Source organism: Panthera onca, chromosome B2, assembly GCF_046562875.1.
Source record: "Panthera onca isolate mPanOnc1 chromosome B2, mPanOnc1 haplotype 2, whole genome shotgun sequence".
In the NCBI taxonomy this organism is placed as follows: Eukaryota; Metazoa; Chordata; class Mammalia; order Carnivora; family Felidae; genus Panthera; species Panthera onca.
Window position 1 is genome coordinate 31,951,375 of NC_138343.1, and position 17,778 is coordinate 31,969,152.

The 17,778-nt window shown below is 45.5% G+C and overlaps 1 protein-coding gene across 1 annotated transcript in view; it reads left to right on the forward strand.

Moving 5' to 3' along the window:
• RPS18 (ribosomal protein S18) overlaps positions 1 to 17,778 on the forward strand; it is a 193,827-nt gene that overhangs the window by 154,562 nt on the left and 21,487 nt on the right. The window lies entirely within an intron of this gene.

The following is a 17,778-nucleotide window of genomic DNA, read 5'->3' on the forward strand; positions in this document are numbered from 1 at the left end:
AACAAAATTTTAAACTGTTCAAAAAACCTGTAAGGTAATATATTGATGGTATCAGAGTAGGGAAAGATTTCTTAAACAAGATACAAAGAGCACAAACAATAAAAGGAAATGTAGACACGTATGACTATATCTTTAAAACATTTTTAAACTTCTATAAGGTTAGAGACATCACAAAAAAATAAAAAAATATAAGCTGCAGACTTGGAGAATATTTACAACCTATATAATCAATGAAGGTTTGGTACCCAGGATTTATAAAGAACTTTTGCACATCAATAAGAAAAGGACAAGGCAGGAGAAAATGAGCAAAAGCTATGAATAGGCAAGTCATCCAATAAATAGATGAAAAGACGCTCAACTTCATTAGTAATGAGCAAATGCAAATCAAAACCATGAGATACTATTTTACACACACTAACTCAGCAAAATTAAAATAACTCTGATAACACCAAAGACTGACAAAAATGTGGGACCATAGGAACTCCCACATTCTGCTTGAAAGTGTAAACAGCTATGACAAATTTGAAGGTTACAGTTGACCTTTGAATAATGCGGGGTTAGGTTTGCTGATCCACTGTGCAGTGGAAAATCTGCATATAACTTTTGAATCCCCCAAATTTAACTACTACTGATAATAGCATACTGTTGACTGGAAGCCTTACTGATAACACAGTCAGTTAACGCATGTTTTGTATATGTATTCTTACAATAAAGTAAGCCAGAGAAAAGAAAATGTTATTAAGAAAATCACAAGGAAGAGAAAATACATTTATAGTACCGTAATATAAAAAAATCTGCACATAAGTGGACCTACACAGTTAAAACCCATGTTGTTCAAGAGTCAACATACTTAATGCTGAAAACACACATACCCTAATACCCAGCAAGCTTGCTTTGAGATGTGTTCTTCAGAAAAACATTTCTACATGTGCACAAGGAGACAAGAGTAAGTATGGGCATTGCAGTATGATTTGATTGTCAAGAAAAAGTGGTAAGAACTTAACTGTCCTTAAAGCAAGGGAATAGATAAATATAGTTTATTCTTACAATGGACTACTACACAGTACTTAAAATATGAATTATAGCTATATTCACCAATATAATGAGCAAAAGAAAGTTGCAAAAATGGGTGATGTATGTTATCTATGTAGGTTTTTAAAGACACAAAACAATGATACACCGTTAGGAAAACAAACGTATCTGTAAATAGTACAAAATGTGCATGGGAATAATTCCAATAGAATGGTGATCACCACCAAGAAAAGGGAAGGAATGGGATGGGCTTTAGCTGTAACTGTAATGCTCTTTATTATTATTATTCAGAAAAAGATGTGAAGCAAAGCGGTGATGCCAAAGTGAAGATTTGCTGAATTGGGTTGTTGTAATGATTAAATGAGCTAATAAAAGGGCTAAATGAAAGTTAGTTGTTTATTTATTTACTTAAGTAATCAACACACCCAACATGGGGCTTGAACTCATGCCCCTGAGATCAAGAGAGGCAAGGGACTGAGCCAGCCGGGCGTCCCGAAGGTTGGTTGTTCATCTCCTTGCAAGACTCCAATGCTGATGGCTATGTATGCGGAGAGATTTATTGCCCCTACCTGTTCTCTCTCTCCTCCATGTGAAGTCTCACTCCTCCTGTTTATACCTGCTTGTCTTAGGCAAGTTGCTTCATTGCTATATGCCTCAGTTTCCTCATCTATAAGATGCACATATTAAAAGTGCCTGCCTTCTGACATTGCAGAGAATGTTAAGTTACTGGCAAGTGCTTGGAACATTCCCTAACTTAGACTAAGTACTCTAGAAGTTTGTTCTTATTGACGACGATGATGTTAGTGTTCTTAAGTATCACCTCCAGCTGCATATAATTTCTTTTTTAATCTCAAGTTTTAAAATCTCATAAGAACCTCACTTGGCAATGAAAGTGCCCAGTATCTGAGATGACCCAAACGCTGCCTTCAAGGACCTAAATTAAGGACTGCAAACTCCCATTTCTGTGAAGGCCAGGCAGGTAATGTGCCAAGTGCCAGGGTAAGGTTATCTGGGGAGGCAGGAGCTCCTGGTCAGGTGCTGCCATGAAGGAATTCGGAGCCAGCATTACCACATTTAAAGCTTTTTTTTTTTTTTTTATTAAATCATAGCTATAAATCCCAATTTTCCTGTAAAATTTCTCAATTTTTAAGTGTTATAATTTATTCAAAAGAATAATAAAAGCACATTGTGAAGCAAATGAAATACTTGAGTGGGTTGTCAGTTTCTGAGCCGTGAGACGGAGGCTGGCACAGAGACAGATGCATGAGCGGGTCTTAAAACTACAGTGTAATTAGAGCTACAATAAAGGTGAGTGACAGAGTGCCATGGGAGTGGGGGGGGGGGGGCGGGGTTGAAGATGGCAGCAGATTCTTTGTGACTCCTCCCATTAAGATGTATAGTCTGTCTCCCCTTCCCTTGTATCTGGCTTGGCCTTGTGACCTGTTCTGGCCAACAGAATGTGGCGGGAGTGAATGTGTAACTTCTGAGGTCGGGCCTTATGAGATCTGCAGCTTCCACTTTTGCCACTTGGAACATGCCTCCTTGGACCCCAGTCACCATGCTGTGAGGAAGCCCAAGCAGCCCACTGAGACACCCACAGGAAGCAGAACCAAGGTCCACAGATGCTGGCAGTGGCTGAGTCCCAGCTGGCAGCCAGTGTCAACTGCTTGCCAAACGATTGAGGCTCTTTTGAAACCTCCAACCACCCCACCATCTCAGCCGACACTAACTGAAGCAGAACTGCCCAGTCAACCGCAGAATTGTGAGATGCAATGCATTTCTGCCAACACGCTACATATTAGGGTGGCTTGTTGAGCAGCAATAGATAACCGAAACAGGCAGCATTAGAAAACAGAGGTCTCAGGGCACCTGGGTGGCTCAGTCTGTTGAGCATCTGACTCTTGGTTTCAACTCAGGTCATGATCTCACAGTTCATGGGTTCGAGCCGTGCATCGGGCTCTGTGCTGATGGGGCAGAGCCTGCTTGGGAGTCTCTCTCACCCTCTTTCTCTTTGCCCCTCCCGCACTCTCTCTCTAAAAAATAAATAAATAAACTTTAAAAATAATAAATAATAAATAAAATAAGAGGAAAGGAAAAAAAAAGAAAAAAGAGGTCTCATTCTACCTAGAAGAATCAAAGATGGCTTCATAGTATTTGCGAGTTGAGCTCATTCTTGAAAAAAGGCATGTGTTGGCTTTTGTGTGTGTGTGTGGAGGGGGAGTGGACAGTATGTAGTAAACTTTCCAGATAGAGGAAGAAGCATGCACACAGCATGGACAATGAAAAGTAGGACATAATTAAGAATCCCTAGTAAGTCAGTGTTGTGATTGAAGCACAAAGTACAAAGATGGGAGGGAAGAGAGACAACAATCTTTAACATTTATTGACCACTTACTATGTGCCAGGCACAGTGACAGATGATTCACAAAATCCTATAAATCATGAACCTTTACAACATCCCTGTCTCATTTTGTACAGGAGAAGGTTGCAATCCAGAGTAACTTGCCAAATATCACAGAGCCAAGAAATGGCAGAGCCGAGGTTTAAAGCCACTCTGTAAAACCTGTAAAACCTTTAAAACCTTGTAAAACCTTTCCACCATATTGTGAGGACATTACGGTTTCACAGAGGAAGTCAGATCCTGAAGGGCCTTGCGTGCGAAGTGAACAAGTCGAGTATTTTACCTGAAGGGGAGGGGCAGCCACTAAGGAACTGAGTAGGAGAGTGAGAGGTTCTGGTCTTCACGTCAGAAGCTGGGAGGAGCTTGGGCCAAAGAGGGACTGGCAAACTAGAAGTCAGAGGACCAGTAAGGAGACATCTTCAAAGGCCTGGGTGGGGCGGGGGCCCCTGAGCAGTGCTGCCTTCCCTCCTCGTGGGGACTAGCACAGGCCACCTGCGGCTGGCCAAGTGGCTAAGATTGGGAGTCGGGTTCAGGGGTAGAACTAGGATGAAGACTGTCTTTGAAGCACATAGAGCACTAGAGTCACAACCCAGTAGGGGAAACTGAGTCAGACCCTGGAATCCAAAAGTCCAGAGATGAGATTTAGGTTGGAGCCCTAGGGCTGAGAGTTAGGAGCTGGAAAGAAGCAAGATTAGGGCAGTAAGTCAAGAACGACCAGGGGAGGTCCTGAGCAGAGACTGCAAAGCCCAGGGAGCGTTTGTGATTCACCCATGAAGACGGTGGACATATGGTGCCCGGAGCTGGAGAAAGGCCAGAGGTAGGTAGGCAGGGAGTGGCAGCAGGGTTGCTAACATAATGATATGGTGATGAGCTAGACAGTAAAATCGCTAGGACTTGCTTATTAGAATGGGAGGTGGGGCGGGGAAGGCAAGAAAGAGTGTGATCTGGGGATCCTTCCAGGTTTCTGGCTTGGGCAACTGTGTGGTTGGTGATTCTGTCTACTGAAACCAGGGATAATGAAGAAGGAGTGGGTTTGGGAGAAGAGACAAGTTTCAAATTAACGAATATTTGGTGCTTGCTCAATAAGTTTAAATTGAAACATTAATTTTAAGCAACTGGGGACATTCAGTTGGAGAGATTCATGAGACAGATACCGGGGAGTGAAGGTCAAGGGAGCAATCTGGGCTAAAAATACACATTGCAGAGTCACCAGCATAGCGATGGGTACAAGAGTGACTAAGATAAGTGTACAGATGAGGAGAGAAGGGAGACTGGACCAAGTCATGACTCTTGAAAGTAGCCTGAGAAAGACCAGGCAGAGAGGTAGGAGGCCAGATGAGAGGGAGAGAGAGAAAGAGAGTGGTTTCACAAAAGCCAGCAGAGAAAAGAACTTCAAAGGGCAGTCAGCAAGGTCAAATGCTCCTGGGAAGAAAAGCAAAGCAAAAATGAAAAATGTCCATTAGGGGCATCTGGGTGGCTCAGTCAGTTAAGCACCTGACTTTGGCTCAGGTCATGATCTCGAGGTTTGTGAGTTTGAGCCCCGCATCAGGCTCTGTGCTGACAGCTGGGATTCTGTCTCCCCTCTCTCTGCCCCTCCCTGGTTCTCTCTCTCTCTCTCTCAAAAATAAATAAACATTAAAAAATTTTAAAAAAGAAAAATTTCCATTGGATGCGGCAAAAAGAAGATCTAACTGTGTTACCCTAGTGAGAGCAGGTTCAATGGGAGGGAGGGAGGGAGGGAAAGGGACTACAGTGAATTGAGGAGGTTGTATGACTTATCCATGTTGTTTAACAAAGTACTCAAATCTTAGTGGCTTACAACAGCAATAACCATACTTTATCCCATGGATTCTGCAGTTAGGAATGTGGGCAGGGCACAGGTGGGGCCAGCTGTCTCTGCCCTACAATGTCTGGGGACTGTGCTAGAAGTGACTCCATGTCTGGAAGCTGGTACTGGCGGTTGATTGCAACCTTAGACGAAACTGTTGCCTGCAACCAGTGATGCCTGGGTTCCTGGGGAGCAAGTCTTCTAAGGGAAAGAGAGAGAACCCCAGACATTTGAGGGGCCTGCGTACAGACTACAAATAAGGAATATGAAGTTGCAGGGATTTAATCTCCCCGTTCATCTTGTGGATTTGATAAAAAATGAGCGAGAAAATGACTTCATGAAATCTACAACTTGAACAGATAAAATTCACACAACTTCATATTCTTTATCGGTTTAGTTATGGGTCAAAACAATGAAGATACATGTGGCCTCCATTTGTATGCTTTTCTCAGTTTTTGAAAATTTCAGTAGATTGTTATTTGAAGATCTCCCATTTTTCTTTGAGTTCCACATTCATAGTTTCTACTTCTATCATGATTTGAGTGTGTGCTCATTCTCACTGATTTATATAATTAGACAATAAAATAGGGGCATCTGGGTGGCTCAGTCGGTTAAGCATCTGACTCTTGATTTGGGGTCAGGTCATGATCTCACAATCTGTGAATTCAGGCCCCGCACTGGGCTCCGTGCTGATGGGGCAGAGTCTGCTTGAGATTCTGTCTCCCTCTCTCTCTGCCCCTCCCCTGCTTATTCTCTATCTCTCTCTCTCAAAATAAATGATAAATCAACATTTGAAAAACTAAAAATTATATAGTATAGTATAGCCAATGTTTAAAAAAATTAAATGTATTTTTACCAAAATATGTAAATGTAAATGTAAAAAAAAAAAACCTTAAATTTATTTATTTATTTATTTTGAGAGAGAGAGAATGCAAGCAGGGGAGGGGTAGAGAGAGAGGGGGGAGAGAGAGAATCCCAAGCAAGCGCCACACTGTTAGCGCAAGCCACACGTGGGATTCGATCCCAGGAACCGTGAGATCATGAGAGCCGAAATCAAGAGTCAGACGCTTAACAACTGACCTACCCAGGTGGCCCCTAAAATCATTGTAGTAGATGTCATAAAAGTTATTTTCTTCTAAAATATTCAAAATTATGTATTGAAAAGGGTAACATTAAAATTATAACTCATAAGTATTAATATGCTAAACCAAACTAATTCAAATAAAGCTTTTTTGCTGACTTTAAAAATCCTTATTACATATTTTTATAGAAATCAAACTATTCATAATCCAGTATTCAATGTTCATCCACTTACCAAATAGAAAATCAATATCATACTTCACAAAAGTTATGTCTAGACCTACATGCAGACACATTTAACAGTAATAATAATCATTTAAAATTGCGAGATGGGGCGCCTGGGTGGCGCAGTCGGTTAAGCGTCCGGCTTCAGCCAGGTCACGATCTCGCGGTCTGTGAGTTCGAGCCCCGCGTCAGGCTCTGGGCTGATGGCTCGGAGCCTGGAGCATGTTTCCGATTCTGTGTCTCCCTCTCTCTCTGCCCCTCCCCCGTTCATGCTCTGTCTCTCTCTGTCCCAAAAATAAATAAAAAACGTTGAAAAAAAAATTTTTTTAATAAAAAATAAAAAAAAATAAAATTGCAAGATGTTCCTCAATTGTCATTTGCAACTATTGGGAATGCAGCACCGCGTAGATCATACATCGATACCTCCAGAACACAAAGAGAAGCAGAAAAATGGACATTCAACACTACTGGGAAATGATACTTCATTATGCTATGTGAGAGGTAATATTTTTTAATGTTATTTATTTTTGAGACAGAGAGTGCGCGCAGGGGAGGGGGAGAGAGAGAGACAGACAGAGAGAGAGAGAGAGAGAGAGAGAGAGAGAGAGAGAGAGAGAGAATCTGAAGCAGGCTCCGAGCCGTCAGCACAGAACCCCATGTGGGACTCGAACCCACGAACCATGAGATCGTGACCTGAACCGAACTGGGATACTTAACCAACTGAGCCACCAGGTGCCCCGAGGGGTACTATTTGACGAATTAATTAAGTTGCATTTGCTCTTGTCTAAGTGCTTCCAACACTTAAATCCTCCCGACACACCTCCGAATCTGGCAGAGGCACAGCCTAAACTTTCACAGAATTCATTGTAGTCACCTTTTGTTTCCAGGATACAGGGCAAGAGATTGCAGAAGCCTCTCCCTGGGGCCCAGACAGTGTTAATTATGAGAGCGCACGTTCAGAGTTGCAGGTTGTGCTGTGCCAGCACTGAAGGCCAGATCCCAAGTGCCTGGGTGTCATTTAATAAGTGTTGTACGTGGTAAGTGAGTCCCCCTAAAGTACGTGAGCCAGGGCAAGGACCTCGTGGTCCAGATTTAATGATGATACTGTTGGTGGGGGGAGACCATGGTTCAGTTTCGAATATGTTAAGTTTGGGGTATCTTTGAGACATCCACGTAGGGATGCCATGTTCGCAGCCAGATACAGAAGTCTGGGGATCGGAGGAAAGACACAGATTTGAGAGCGATCAGCTGATCGCAGCTGAAGCCATGGGTCAGGTGTGATGGGTCCCCTGGAGGGAGAGTGTAGCATGAGAAGAAGAAGGGTTTGGGACTCACTGCCCTTGACGAACCCCAGCACGGCCAGACAGCACAGGATAAGCCCACAAAGAAGCAAGGAGTAGCCAGAGGGAGAGGAAGAAGGCCAGAAGAGTGCTCAGTCCTGGAAGCCAAAGCGTTTCAAGAAAGACTTGGTCAACACAGTTGACTACCGGTGGGAGTTCAAGCAGGGAAAAACTAAAAAAAATGGATTTAATGACAGAAAGCCAATGGCAAAAGCAGTTGAGTGGCACAGGACAGCTGGATGCCCACCTGAAAGGGCTGAAGAGTGAGTGGAAGTGAAGGAATAAGGGATTTTTCCCCAACTTTTTATCATGACAAGTTGCAAACATACAAAAAAGTTGAAACTATAGCACAATTATCATTTGTGCATCTGCAACTTTACTTAGACTTAACAATCACCATTTATACATACATACAGATATTTACATATTTATATATATTCTTGAACCAGGTGAAAATCCAGGAAATCACGATGTTTCACACTTTAATATAATACTTCAGCATACGGGGACTTTCTCCTACGTAACCACAATGCCATCGTTACAGTAAGAGAATAACCATCGGTCCCTAATACCATCTGATAATGCAAAATATACTCAAATTTCACCCAGGTTTATGTATTTTTCCAAACCAGTATGCAATCAAGGCACACACAACGCTGTGTGTGAGAGTCAGGCAGGAGAAGGAGAGGTGCAGGAAACAGGGGTGTCTGGGCGGCTTAGTCGGTTGAACATCCGACTTTGGCTCAGGTCATGATGTCATGGTTCGTGAGTTCGAGCTCCATATCAGGCTTGTTGCTGTCAGCGCCTAGCCCACTTTGGATCTTCTGTCCCTCTCTCTCTCTGCCCTGCTCACACACGCACACACACACACACACACACACACACACACTCACACACACTCTCTCTCTCTCAAAAATAAATAAACATTTAAAAATTAAAAAACAAAGTGGGGGGCTCCTGGGTGGCTCAGTCCGACTTTGGCTCAGGTCATGATCTCGCGGTTTGCGAGTTCGAGCCTGGCGTCGGGCTCTGTGCTGACAGCTCAGAGCCTGGAGCCTGCTTCGGATTCTGGGTCTCCTCCTCTCTCTGTCCCTCTCATGCTCATGCTCTGTCTCTCAATAATAAGTAAACGTTAAAAAAATTAAAAATTAAAAAAAAAAGAGCTGCAGGGAACAGTGGGAAGAGGGAAGGTGGAGGAGTGGTTTGGTTTCTTCAAAGTGAGAGGCTGAAGATTTAGGAAGGGAAAGGGGCTGCAGAACACCATAGAGAGACTGGCCTCGGATGGGAGAAAGGCAGCCCCCTCTACTCAAGTGGTTCTCAAAGTGAGGGCCCTAGGCCAGCAGCAAGCAACAATCGTCATCTGGGAACTAGTTACAGATGAAAATTCTAGCCCTCCCACCCAAACTAATGAATTGGAAACACATAGTTTAACACATGCTCCAGGAACTCCTGGCACACACAAAATTGGAGAACTGTTGCTCTAACGAGAGGAACACGGAGGTGGTGTAAATTTGGTCACCAGGGGTTGAGGGAGTTCACCTCTGAGGGCTTCAGTTTCCTCTGTGACATAAGTGAGATCATCAACTGAGAGTGAGGTGAGACAGAGAGAAGAGCTTCAGAGGTTCCAGGATGAGGGAGCTTAAAGTAACAACTGACCAGCATGATGTGGTTGGGTCACTAAGGAATTCTGGGGCCTCTTTTAGGGTTGGTGGCCATGAATAAGGAGCGGTAACTATTTCCTGGAGTGGAGACTTCCTCCAACGCTTTTTGTCTCTCAGAGTAAAATCCTGAAGGAAACAGATCACTGAGCTCATCTAGGGGGAGCACTCGGCCAGATAGGGTGAAAGGATGGAGGGGCAAGGAAGTCTGGGACACTGTCAAGGCAGTTGTTGAAATGAACAAGCCACGCAGCTGACACTGGGTAGGAGGGGCTGATGGGTTGGAAGAAGGGAAATATCACCACCCTCCAGGTACCGGGAGACTGAAAAAGGGTGGTGAGGGGGTCAACAGAGTGATGGGTGGAAGGTTCAGAGATGGTGCTGAGGCAGGCAGGCTGCTTGAATGAGGGATTCTCAAAGAGGGGGGGCTTCAGAGGACAAAGTCCAGGGGGTGGCCAAGCTGGCTGGCTTGGAGTGCAGAAGGTCCTGGGATGAAGTCACCAAATTGTTGAGAGGCCTCCGTGTGGACGAGAGGGGAAGACACAGTCCGCCTCTCCGAGAGAGGCAAGGACTTCTGGCAGGTGGCAGACGGTGGCTAAGAGGAAGGAAGAAGGCAATTTAGCCTAATGGCCAAACAACTCAATACTGGGGACCGGAGGAGGTATAGTCTGGAGGCAGCAATCTGGAGCAAGGAAAGCACCCTCCTCTGTAAGAAAACAAACAGCTCTCATTTCAGAGGACTGCAGAGGAGGTAGTGCCCCCAGGGGAGAGTTCCATTTCAGTGAAAGCCGGGAAGTGAAGGAGCAGTTAAGGGTGTGAGGAGGTCTGCAGTTTATTCGAGGGCATGAGGGTAGCTTAGGGAGGGGGCAAGTGGAGGGCCGGTTAAGGACCAGAGTACAGAGGGTCTGGGGACGACAATGCAGTAGAGTCGGTGGGCTAGGGCATTTACATTTCCACTAGCAAAGGATCAAAACAGATATAGGAGGGGAGGCAGGCTGGATTTCATTTAGTCTCTTGGAAGCTATGAAAAAGTGATTAAGGATGTGGCCTCTAGGGGCGCCTGGCTGGTTTAGTCTGAAGAGCGTGCGACTCTTGATCTCGGGGTCGTGAGTTCGAGCCCCACGTTGGGTGTAGAGGGGACTCAAAATTAAATAAACAGACTTAAAAAAAATAATAAGGATGTGGCCTCTAGAGCAGAGCCACCCGCATTCAAATCCCAGCCTTGTCATGTTCCAGCTGTCTATTAGCCTTGGACAAGGTCTCTGGGCCTCCATTTCCTCTTCCATAAAATGGAGGTGACAATAGTACCTGTCTCACAGTGCCTGCCATGATCGTTAAATGACTTCGTGTGTTAAACGTTTGGGACAGAATCTGGGTAGCTGCCCCACCTACACTTGGCGGTGGCTCCCAGACCTGGCAGAACAGCCTCTTCGCTCACTTGGACCCTGCCCCTGCACCAGGTGGAAAACATGAGTGGCAACCACGTGGATGGGAAGGGGGAGTTTCACGAGCAGTTGTGAATGCAAGAATTATACGGAGACGCCAAGATCCCGGTGGAAAAATGGAAGCTTTCAGGTTGCAAGCCAGCTGACACCGCCTATCACTGGGATCTGGATAAGGAGCCTTCACTCCCTAAGGTCACGGGAGGTTAGATTGCTACACATCAGGCCACTTATGGCTTCTCTAATGATGACACGTCTAGCTCTCCTGCAAGTGTCCAAGGTATCGATGCTAAGGATGCGGAGGAACTCCTGCAAAGAAAAACACCAAACCCACAGATCCCCAAAGAGGGGAGCTAAGAGAAAGGAAGAATCAAGATGGTTTCAGGTTGAGGAAGATAGGAATACAAATGTATTTTATCTTACAGTGGATGGGTTTATACAGCTTTTCCAAATCCTGCATTATTATGAGAGATCCTCAGAAGGATTCAAGGTCAAGCTTTACAAAGATAACCAAAAAAAAATCTTACAGGAGATGGGCTTTGCTGTTACTTCAAGATCCTTACTTGGAGAGGGATCTGCAAACCTCGCATTAAATAAAGATGAGATTAGAGACTACAAAGTTCATGTCAGGGTTGCAAAGTTTCAAGCTGAAGGAAGAATGTGATGTCTCAAAAAAGTGCAGAGGCTACAAGAAGACATCCTTACGCACCACGATTAGAGCAGCTCAGACGAGGTGTCTGCTCTTTGCAGGTCCTGGGTGAGGCCCTGCGGCTACAGATCCAAGAATGAGAGAAAACTCAGAAACAAAAAATGGAGACAGTGACACTTCCAGGTAAAATGATGAGAAGTGTTCAGAAAGCAAAGGAGGAAAAAGGAGCTTGGAACCAGGGAGGATTTCAAAAGTCCAGAGATTTCTTGAATGACAGGACACATCTGGAGATGAGGAACAGAAATCATGCAGTGGCAAAAGCAATTGCCAAGGGGCTCAAGCACAGGGGCGCAGGGAAGAGCTGGTGATAATGCCCACAGATGCTAAGTTTGTAGAACTTATACTGGACAATTAATGAGGCCAACGACTGATCCCTGTCCTGTCCTGACCCTGTCCCTGCCCCTGAGGGAGGCCCTCCACAGGGTTCTGGGATATACATGGGAGGACAACATCTTCTCAGGTCTTCTCTGTGCAGATATGGGGATCTCCTACCTCCCGAACTAATAGCTGCAGGGCTGACCTATCCGTGTTTCCTTCAAGGAGCTGCTGCTCCCCGTCTCCTATAGGTGGTCTATATTGAGGATCTGCAGGAACCCGATGAGAGCCCTGGATCTGAACACTCCATGAACATCTCTGTAGCTGTGTCCTGATTTCTCTCACCACACCCCACCTCTCAGCAGCAGTGTCTGACTCTGATCAAGATCCTGAACTGAAAGTTGAACCCGGATCCTAATTCCATTTTAAAGACAATAGGATACTGCACTTCCACAGAGTCATGACTCCTTCCCTTCCCCAAAACCAATTCAATATATAGCCAAAACATGTTAAAATATACAAAACAGAATTTGACAAAATGAAATGGAAAAAAAGCCCCAGAAAAATCTACATTCATAGTGAGGGACTCTGGCATACCTTCCTCAGTGACTGATGGGGGAAAAAAAACACAAGGTAAAATCAGTAAGGATATAGAACATTTGAAGGACACAATCAACAACTTGATTTATTTCACAAATACAAGACACTTCCCCCAGCAACAAAAGAATCCACATTCTTTTGTAAAATAAATTTTGTTTACTAAAAATTACCCCATGCTATGTCACAGAACAAGCTTCAAAAAAATTTCAAAGGATTAAAACCATTCAGTGTATGTTTTCCAGAAGGTAGAAATCAAGAATAAAATAATAAAATACTGAACTGCTCAGATATCAAGCCATATACTCCTAAATAACCCTTGGGTTATGGAAGACACCACAATAGAAATTAGAACATCTTTGGAGCTGAATAACAATAGAAAGAGATAAAGGATTTTGTGAGCCACAAGTAAACAGTGTTTAGAGGGAAAGTTATAGAATTACGACCATATATTAGAAAAGGAGACAAGGCTGGCAACCAATGATTCGAATTCATCTTAACAACAACAAAAAAAAAGGTTAGCGTATCAAGCTCAAACACAGCAAATAGAAGAAATAATAAAGAGATGGCATGAATAAAATAGAAATAGCAATGCTCAATGAAGAAATTCAACAAAGTGAGGGGGGAAAAGCAGTGCCTTGTACAGAGCAAGCATTCGATACGTGGCAGTCACATTACTGTCACTCAAGAAGGGTGGACACTGGGCTCACAGACAGATGGCTTGGACGCTCACCCTGGAGTAGACTGGTCCAAAAGCTTGCAGACCCCACCCTGAGTGGAGTGAGATGAGATTTGGGATGGGGAGATTGAGGAAGTAAATGCAGTCTTTTCAAAAGCCTGTGTGTGTGTGTGTGTGTGTGTGTGTGTGTGTGTGTGTAAACCGGACACCGTTAAACTCCTGCATACCAAGCAGGATGAAGTGCAAGGAGATAGCACCACAAGGAGGAGTATTTTGTCACTAACAATGTTGTAGAATTGCTGTGGCATGGGAACAATAAAAAGTTGGTTTCAGTATCGTCTTAAAATGTTCTACAGACAACACACCCTCTTGCTGCCTGCCGTGGGGCAACCCTCCCTCTGCTCTGCCATCAGTAAGCTGCAGCCCGGGTGACCCATGTGAGTAAACGGTCCACTCCTCCACCAGAATGGGAGCCCTATGGGAAGCCATGGCAAGTGAGGGTTATTTTGCACACGACGGCAGAGTTTCGAGCAGCATAGCTTTGTACAAGAGAGGTGTTTCCTATATAGTTGATGAATGAATGATTGAACGGTGTAATAATGAAGACAAGAAAATATGGGCGTTTTGTTTAAACGGGAAGAAAACCTTCCCAATTACTGATGTTGTAAAAGAATGCAAAACCAGGAAACTATAACCATCTCGTGAGAGCTCAAGGAGTTGTTAACCTTCTTGTCTTGAACCCCTTTGGCTATATGATGAAGTCAATGGAGGGTAAACTGCATAAAATAAAATACATAGGATTACAAAAGAAAACAATTGTACTGAAATACAGGCATCAAAATAAAAAATCAAAGGTGCGATAGATACTAAGATTTAGTGTAGGTCTAATCACTATCGTAACTATGAAGTAACAATGAGCACACATGACATTTTGAAATTTCTGCAACTAGAAGGTGATAAGGTGACATAAAAACATCTGTGATGTCTATTGATGACAGTCACAGGTACTGCTAATTCTGCTGTGGTGGGTTGCCTACACTTATCATTGGAGGAAATGTTAAGCTGCAGCTCGAGGTTAGAGAAAATAAAATGTAATTTTTCCTGATCCTCATTCACAGAGCCTTTAGGATCTGGGTTAAGAGCCCTGCATTTGAACCAGGGATGTTTCAGCGGAAAGGGAGCCGGGCCAGGAGAACATGTTGCTCTCTGCCCGTGAGCCTTGTGACTCTTAGTCCCTGCTACTTAGATCCTGTAACTGTCCTGGCTTCTGTCTTTTCCAAAGCCTGCCTGTTCACTTTTTCCTTCACTTCTGTAAATATCCTCCCAATAAATTACTCTAACTTCTTAATTTGTTGCTTCTCCACAGATAGCTACTTCCTCAGCCCCATGACTCCCAGCCTGGAGTCATGGAACAAGAAGTGAATGTGGGCAGAGAAGGTTCAAACCACTGAGGGGCTGGGTGGTGCTGGACTCAACTTATTCAAGCATGAGAAACAGGAACAGCATCCTCTCACAGGGCAGGTGTGTGGATTTCAGTGAGACGAAATATCTGCTCCTATGAGATCAAGGACTTTGATTTATTCTCTGTTGAATCCTATCAGTGCCTATCACAGAACACAGAAGGGGGTCAATAAATATACCTTGGCTTAACGGGTGTATCTGAATCTGAAAACACTTGAGAAACTCCAAAATGTAACATGAATTGCTGTATCCATTATTCCCAGGATGAAGAGAACAGATTCCTATTCTTCCCCTCAAAGTTTTGTGTTGGTCTTGCTTTCTCCTTCTTTCCTTGAATCTTTGCCCTAAGTCTCTGTTGGAATCCAGCTAATTTGCCTTCTGACTGATTTCCTGAAATTTAAAAAAAAATTTAAAAAGCCACCTTCTTAAGTGGAGGGAGGATGGGTCAATAATAGGATGGGGAGAAAGAAGGATGTCCTTTATTTCTTTTGTCCTTCCTCATTCAGTGGTCCGGAAATTGATGCCGAGATGAGCATGCCCATCTTGCACAGAAATAGAGCTGTGAAACACTAAGTAAAGTTTCCCCGAGAGCCCAATTAAGAAATAACTCAGGGCAAACCGAGGGTACAGAGAAATAGAGGGAAATGATATTTCTTTAAAGGACAGAGATCCCTGAGCAGTGTTGGAGAAACACAAGGGGCAGTGATGTTCATCAGAAGTTGAGTTTCAGCCTGGGGGTCACAAGGTTCTATCTAAGCCAAAAGGCTTGGGTGCCTGGCTGGCTCAGTCGAGCATGCGACTCTTGATCTCTGGGTTGTAGGTTCGAGCCCACCATGCGTGTACAGATTACTTAAAAAAACAAAACAAAACAAAAAAAAAACAAAAAAAAAAAACACCTTTTGGGATGCCTGAGTTCACTCAGGTTATGATCTCAGGGTTTAGTAAGCTAGAGTCCCTCATCCGGCTCTGCAGCATGGAGTCTGCTTGGGATTCTCTCTCCCTCTTTCTGCCCCTCTCCAGGTCATGCTCTCTCTCTCAAAATAAATAAATAAACTTACAAAAAAACACTTTAATGTTTATTTTTGACAGAGAGAGAGAAGAGACAGAGCATGAGCGGGGGAGGGGCAGAAAGAGAGGGAGACACAGAATCGGAAGCAGGCTCCAGGCTCTCAGCTGTCAGCAGAGCCGGATGCGGGGCTGGATCTCACGAACCTCCAGATCATGACTTGAATCGAAGTCAGACGCTTAACGACTGAGACACCTAGGCGCACCCCCGCCAAAAAAAAAAAAAAAAAAAAAAAAAACTTTAAAAAGAGCGGGGGGGGGGGGGTGTAGGCTGAAGGAAAGCTCTCAGTTGCTTCAGTGTGAAGGGAGCATGAGAAAAGCTTCGCAGTCTTCTTCAGCAAGACGAGGCAGCAGAGCCTGTGAACTGGGAACGACCCCATCTCCTGGTCGATGCTGCCCCCTGGAGGTCGATGTGGATGTCGCGGCTCCCTTTCACGCAGTTATGGCTCATCCGGGTCCCGAGAGACTGTTGGATGAGCGTTCTTATGGATTCTCCCGGCGAGTTCCATGTCCCCGAAAACTATGTGCATACCTCCGGGTTCCCTCATCAAGGGCCTCCTCATACTACAGCACTGCCCCTCAGTGAGCCCTGCAAAATAACGCGCTTACCGCTCGTCTGAATATTTGGGCTCGGAGATGGATAGAAGTGGTCTGTAGTGCGCGAAATCAAAGTGCCTGCCTGCACAGCCCTTGTCCCATCCGAACATTAGTTGACTTTCGATGAAGTCTCCTGTCTTGGAGGCAGTCCCCCTCGACCCCTTCTCTGGGAACCCGCTGTTTTGTCAAAGCGGCCTGTGCCTCCCCTGTCCCAAGTCCCAGACCCTGAGCGAACCTCCTTCTGTGCCCCTCACGCTGAGGCTGCAGTCAGATCAAATGTGATGAACATCTGGATCCGCTAAGGTTGAGAGCTAAAATTGGGGAGGGTGTAGGTGGGCGAGGAATGAGAAGTGGGAAAGGAAGGCGGAGGAACAGAGAGTTCCGGGGGAGAGCTTGCGGGCCCTCTGAGCCCAGCACACCAACACCACCGCCTAGCATGCAGCAGGCCTCAGGGAATGTGTGGGGCAGAGTCAGGCAGGGTAAACCTGGAAGCACGCCGAGAGCAGGGAGCGAGGGGCGGAGGCGCCGGGTGAGGTCAGTTAAGGACACTGCCCTGGTTCCGCCTCTGAGGCATCTGGGCCAATCAGGAGCCGCCGACAGTCCCCCCAAATCACCCGGTCCCCGCCGCACTTTAGCCTCCGGCGCCCAGGCTCTCAAAGCAGTGAGGAGGCAGCTTTGATGTCCGGCTTCCAATCAGAGTGCGGCTCTCGGAGATGGGGCGGAACCCAAAGAAAGCGGGAGCGAGAGAAGGCACCCCATCTGCCACGCCCCCACCCCGCAACAGCCAATCCGGAGAATCTGCCAGGCGGGACAGTTCCTACTCTGCCAGCCCGCGCGCCTACCTCTCTCTCCACCTCCCGCACCCTGGGCGGTTAAGGACCCAGCCTTCAGACTCTGGCGGCGCCCTCCAGGAACCCCCCACCCCGCCCCTGCCTTGGCAGGCCGGGCCCGCATCCAGAAGGCCTAAGCGGGAAGCAGAAATCATTTTCCTTCCATCCCTCGCTGGGACCTGGGAAGGAATCCTCAGGCTATAGGGGAGGAGGAAACATCCCCAATTACCATCCCTCCCACCCCTAGTCTGTCTGTGCCTTACCCCTTAGGACTTGAAGGCGCCTCCGAGTCCCTCCTACTTAGTCTGAGTTCAAACGAGGTGTATAGGTGGGTAGCAGCAGGAAGGCTCCAAGTCAAACATAGAAATGGATGAGACAGACACACTGCAGACCTGTCCTACACCTGCCTCAGTGGTGTAGGTGCTACAGCCCTCCATCAAGGGTTGTGCCAGCCAGAACCAGAGGAGCTCAAAAGCTGATGTTCAAGGAAAGGACACAGTCCCGGGGTCAGTTTGGGGG